Below are 6,607 nucleotides of genomic sequence, written 5' to 3' on the forward strand. Positions count from 1 at the left end.
AACGTTAAGCGTGCGGACCCTACGGTTCGAGAACAATGTAGACATGACCGAGACAAATCTCCGGTCAATAACCAATAGTGGGACCTGGATGCCCATATTGGCTCCTACATATTCTACGAAGATCTTTATCGGTCAGACCGCATAACAACATACGTTGTTCCCTTTGTCATCGGTATGTTACTTGCCCGAGATTCGATCGTCGGTATCCAATACCTAGTTCAATCTCATTACCGGCAAGTCTCTTTACTCGTTCCGTAATACATCATCTCACAACTAACTTATTAATTGTAATGCTTGCAAGGCTTATGTGATGTGCATTACCGAGAGGGCCCAAAGATACCTCTCCGACAATCGGAGTGACAAATCCTAATCTCGAAATATGCCAACCCAACATCTACCTTTGGAGACACCTGTAGAGCACCCTTATAATCACCCATTTACGTTGTGACGTTTGGTTGCACACAAAGTATTCCTCCGGCAAACGGGAGTTGCATAATCTCATAGTCATAGGAACATGTATAAGTCATGAAGAAAGTAATAGCAACATACTAAACGATCGGGTGCTAAGTTAGTGGAATGGGTCATGTCAATCAGATCATTTACTTAATGATGTAATCCCGTTAATCAAATAACAACTACTTGTTTATGGTTAGGAAATATAACCATCTTTGATTAACGAGCTAGTCAAGTAGAGGCATACTAGTGACACTTTATTTGTCTATGTATTCACACATGTATTATGTTTCCGGTTAATACAATTCTAGCATGAATAATAAACATTTATCATGATATAAGGAAATAAATAATAACTTTATTATTGCCTCTAGGGCATATTTCCTTCACTCCCATTGGTATAAATAAAAAAAGAAGTATATATATATAGAGTATATATATATATATATATATATATATATATATATATATATATATATATTAGTTCTTCACCCTGGTTGATTGTTCGCGTCATGGTGTGGCTCAACCAGGATGAATGAAAGTAAAGTTTTACCCCAAATTGTATCCTACCGTCGTAAGATTACTTTCACGCCGGAAGTGGTTCACTGGCCATGGTGATGAGCTAGCCTACTCCCCCGTACAGTTTTCAATTAGATGCGAACGGTTTCGACTGTGAACGGCGACTAGCGGGCGGCGATCGGCGGGTGGGCTCGATGGTGCGGTGCTCGGCGGGGGATTCACTCGCTTCCCTGTCCATCTCCCTCCCGTCCTCTCGTGTGACCTGGTGGCCTACAATGGCGGCGGGGGCGGAGCGTACTACGATTTCGACTGCGGTGGCGACCCCTCCCAAATCCACCCCACTGTTGTGTCAGCGAAGGCTCCTGTGACAGCCAATTTCACCGGAGAATACGTCTGTGACAGCCCTCCTCTGTAAGTACGTGTGCTCTCGCTATCCCTTTCTCTAACCCTAGTATTCCCCTTTATTTTTCCATCCATATCGTTCTGTTGGATGCCAAGGAAGGAAACCAATGCTTTCTACTGTATTTTCTTAGGCAAAACCAGTGCTTTCAATTTCTAGGGTTCTTGCCTTTATTCCTCGATCTGGAAGCTCAGTTAATCTAGGTCTTGTTTTTGTCTTCCTCGATCTGGAAGCTCAGTTAATCTAGTTGTTTTTGCCTTCCTCGATCTGGAAGCTCGATTTCAAATTGGATTGTAAAAGTTCCTCCTCCGCCTCTTCTTTCAGATGCCCATGTTTTCTAAGATCTGAGATTGATAGCAATTTTATTAGCTTGACGCTTATTTGCGTGATAACAAACATGGGTACATATATGAACAGTGGCGGTACTGCAAAAAGGGGCTTCTGATGGGGGAGATCAAGAAGAGGTTGTACCTTGTCCATGGAAATGGGATGGCACCATGTCAATGGAGGAAAAGAATGCCATGTCAATGGCAAAGAGGAAGAGGAGCAAAAGGCTCCTGAGGAGGAGGAAGAACACAAGACAAGATTATCTTATTTGATCCAGCCAAGGGTGATAGCTCTGTTTCTTCTCTGCTTTTGATAAACTATTCCCTCCTTCCTTCGAGCTCCATTGTTTTGAGCAAATTGGCCTGGCCCTGCTTAATCAATTAATTTCTCATGGAAACAAGAAAATACTGAAATTTAAATTTGTTACCCTTCCTCGATGGAGGCTGCATTATTTTCTTGAGCAGATAACTCCTATTCCATTGTAGGTTCTCTACTTGCTAGATGAGAGAAAAAAATGGTTGTTCTGAAAAAAGTGTGATTAATTAGACAAGATGACTTGTTTACTTGTAGTTAGTAGCTGCTACTTTGGATGATGATTTACTCATATAGTTAGCTGTTGTAATTCGCTAGTTTTTCACTAGTCATTTGGTAACAGAAGAAAGTTAAACTCCAGGTCTCTGTATCGAAGGATGCTGGAATAGTAAGGAATCTCAATTTACAAAGAAATGCGCATAATATCAATGTGAATGCCTGATGCTTCTTTTTTGACACCGGTCAAAGCTAGCTAGCATATATAGTCATGGTCATAGCACATATTCCAAAGGTAGGCATGACTCTTAGTTGATTTCTATTGTGGGTACTTATTAATTCAAACTTTAAGCATATACTGTCTTTTCTTCTGAAGCTGCATGATGCGTCCTTTTTCTCCTCATTTAAGATCCAAGCTGCAGAGGTGACTCATAATATAGGGCTGGATATTTTCTTGCCACTCACAACATGTCAACATACTAAACTCAATTACGCGGTTTGTAGACATTCATTGTATTAACCGCCAGTTGCCCGACCTGACACTCTAACAATTGATTATGTCTACTAACTTTGACACCGTAAAGGGAGATTGCCTAATTATGCTGCACTCTGTTTTTTCTGTAACTTCTTTGTACATCGTGTTACTTTCTATGCTTCTTTCTGTAGTTTGATTTCTTTTGTGGCTCATTTTATGGCCGAGGTAATTTAGATAGAGTTTCAGTACACAAAAAATCACACTAATATAGGTTATTTACTATCTTTATTATGTTGCAGGTTACTCGAATGGCTAGACATGGCTATAGGCTCTCGAGTAAACTGGGCACTGACCTGCAAAAGCTGCGTTGCAATAAATTACCTTTGTATTAGATTTACTGATCTAATACAGTTTATCAATTTAAGTTCTCCCCTCATCTTCTTTGTTGCAACTTGCAACTCTGGATTTCTTTAAGTACAAGTTTTAGACCATCCACAAAGTATAACATCCAAAACTCCCTCAAAATATGACACTTACCTGACTTCTTTCATGACAACAGGAAACATACTTATAGACAACTCAAATACAAAAGTGTGATCACAGATTGAAAAATTATCTTTAATTGTTTGCCGCTCCCAAATTCTCCTCATGGAGAACCAATATTTCAACATTTCCATTTTCAGGTTATTCCCTGCATATATTCGTTTGGAAAGAATGAAGGATGGTTTTTATGGTAGTTCAGCTAATGCCATTAAAATTTAGTGATTAGTATTTAACTGCCTCTCAGATCCAGCCATTACAATTTTTATCCAGTCTCCCTTTTGATCCAGCCATGACAACATTTCGATGTGCTCTTGTGTCTTGATGGAAGAACATGGTATGAAGCAATGGTGTCCCCATGCATAACAAATCAATTGGTTTAAACTACAGATCTTTCTATTAGTGCATAATGCAGAAACGATGTACGTATTGTTTTTCTGTACTTGTAAAAGAACTTGTCATGTTCCTCTGATTATTTCAGGTGTTTGCTTTTACAAGTCAATCAGTACGTATGATTTGAGGGATTATATTAGATATAGTGAATCAGAAATATGTTTAAGTTCAATTTAATTTTTAGATCATATAACTTGTCTCATATTTCTGAAATGAGCAATCTTATTCTTCAACTTGCAGATTTTGTACCGGCTAAATGTTATTTTCTTTGGCAAGTTCTTGTACTGTTTCCTAATTCTCACGGAGATGTTGTGGTTTCTTGCTGATCCAGTTCCAAAAGAATGTATATATCTCCATCTAGTGTTGTTTCTTGCTGTGGTTTGCTTAAATATTTTTCTTCAGTTATGTAATCTGTTCTCCTTTTCCTTGTGTGGCTGGCCATTTTTTTAGAAAACAGGCACAATAAGCGCCCGACTTTAAATTATTAAAGCAAAGAACGGCCAGAGTACCACATTGTTGAACAGAACAAAACGGAAAAGCTGGCCACTGGCACACTTGGGAAAGCTTATCATTATTATAGATGGTCCTTCCCAGTTCTCTACGCGTGTTGTTATCTTGTTGGGAAGCAGGGCAGGGATGGAACAAGACAACAACATATTGCTTCATATTTGATTTTATTCGACTCGCTTTTTGCTTCATGTCTTAACCTCCTTTGAGCACCTGTTGGTTCCATTTTGTGCAGCTGCTGATGTAAAGGAATGCAGTGCTAAGCAAAGCGATATGATCATCATATCAAGTGGGCATCGATGCCATTATGTAGTTTCTCTTGTCAGGGTATACCACGTGCGGATTATAATTATCTCATTTGAATTGTATGCACACAAAGCTTCACATGTTAGTACTGGTATATACAAAGACTGTACTCTATGGTGGCCTATTTGTGATGCTGCATGATTTTCTAGGCACATTAAGCCTTCTTTGCGATTCCCTTACAATCACCTCGGAACATGCTTGTTGCTAATGAAAATATGTATATCGACATTAGATATTTGAAATCCAATTAGTGGAGCAACGAGAATCTTGCAATAAGGCTTAAGTTCCTACTTTACGTGGCCTCCAAAATTCAGTACACGCTAAATCTGAAAATGGATTAGTACAGTTTCTGGAAAAGAAAATGGATTAGCGTGCCCAGCAAAAAAAAAAAGGATTAGTGTGGGACGTGCTCCAATTTTACTTTGGGCCGAGATTTCTTACCTTGCTCTTATCAAATTTCTTACGGCCGCACGCGGGCTGACTCCATGCCTGCGCTATTTTCACTTATGGAGAGGTTCAGAATCTTACGGCGGTAGTTGGAATCTTACAGCTGTGATTCCAAAAGAAAAAAGGGAAATCTCACGGCGGTAGTTGGAATTCCTATGTAGCTTCCTAATGTAATCTTACGCCGTTGGTTGCAAACTTGGTTCGTGAGGGGTGTGCACCACACACCAGATGGCTGGGGTGAGGTATACATGATCATTACCTTAAAAAAGGATTCTACTACTACGTGATGCACGGTGCCTGCGCGACACATTGTGCGTTAAACACATCACCGGTTTCATCCGGACTTGAATTAAGACGCGTGCTGTGTATGGCCGGCGAGCGATGGCATGGTTCGGAGCCATACACACATGTGGATGCTCGCATGCAATTAATTATGGGAAAATAACACATACACGATGACATGTGACACTCGCCTCTATGTATTCTATTAAGAAAATAGGGAGTTCAACTAAATAAATTTTTTAGGTAGTTAGATGCATAACCTGGTAACATTTTTGAAATGATCCAGTTGAGTTATGATGCTTTATTTAAGCGATAAAAGTAACAAGCGAACGTTCTGGAATTGACAAAAGGTCTGAACGATTTCACAGCCGTCCGATCTGCATCTATCGTCGCGAGTGAATTGCCTCGTTGCATCTCAGCGTCTCTCGCGCGAGGGAGTTATCCCGCGCCCCTCTCTCACTCTAGCAAGTGGCCCCGCCCGCCGCGGCTTCCTCCAATCCCCACTTCCCTCACCCACGATCCCCTCTCTTCTTCTCCCGAACTGCAACGGGTCTCGCTCCACTCCGCCCACTCCTCCCACTTCGCCATTACTTCTCCTCTTCCTCTTCCTCCGAGCGATTCGACTCCAAATCGCTCGAGTTTCTGCATATATCGCGCGGACGGGTGCTGGTTGCTTCCGCGGCGGTTCTCGGCGACTTGTTCCGGTGAGATTTTCCTCCCCCCCCCCCCCGGTTGTGTTTCCGTTGTTGGGTAAAGCCTGGGGTTCCGCGGATGAGAGCGCCATAGTTGGTTTTGATGTTGTAGCGACCTGTTTTTCGTCGAGTTGTTTTGATCGAGTTGCGAGTGCATATGTGAGTTCATTCCATTCTAGGTCGTACGGGGGGAGGGGGATAAATTGTGGATTAGGCGTAGATGGCGATGAAATAGGTGGTTGAAGACCGTTTTTGACGGTGGGTGGTTTGTATAAGTCTGATCCGCGCGTGGTTCCTTCCATTTTTTAATAATTTTTTGGAATGTGGATGTGAACTCTATACCCACCCCCTCCCTGATGTGTTTTCGAACGGATGCAGATCTGGGATGTTGTATTGCGCGAGGTGCTGCTTGTTTAGATTCACATTTGCAACTGTAAATTGTGGTCGGTGCACAACTATCAGGACTCGTTTATTAAAGTTACCACCGGAATTGTTAAGTGTTACCACGAAATCCATGCTAGCACATGCTTCAGATACAACTTACTTGCGTAATGTTTTTTCCAAGTCCTTTTTTGCTTTGTCATTAGCACTGATTTTTGTTAGCGGTTACCCTGCAACCTGTCTGTGGTCCACTTGTTTTATATCTATCATTCTGTTTGATTTTTGCCATGTCTTATTTACTTCAAACTAGCACTTGGATTGTTAAATAGTTGCCATTTTAATTACTCTATCTGCATT

General features: G+C 41.1%; 1 long non-coding RNA gene across 1 annotated transcript; it reads left to right on the forward strand.

Moving 5' to 3' along the window:
• Window positions 1-1,042: 1,042 nt before the first annotated feature.
• LOC123150879 (uncharacterized) lies at window positions 1,043-4,662 on the forward strand. Its single transcript, XR_006475388.1, has 3 exons — window positions 1,043-1,387; window positions 1,790-1,982; window positions 3,002-4,662. It is a non-coding gene; the product is annotated as an uncharacterized lncRNA (long non-coding RNA).
• The last annotated feature ends 1,945 nt before the right edge of the window (window positions 4,663-6,607 follow it).

Source organism: Triticum aestivum, chromosome 7A, assembly GCF_018294505.1.
Source record: "Triticum aestivum cultivar Chinese Spring chromosome 7A, IWGSC CS RefSeq v2.1, whole genome shotgun sequence".
Taxonomy (NCBI): Eukaryota; Viridiplantae; Streptophyta; class Magnoliopsida; order Poales; family Poaceae; genus Triticum; species Triticum aestivum.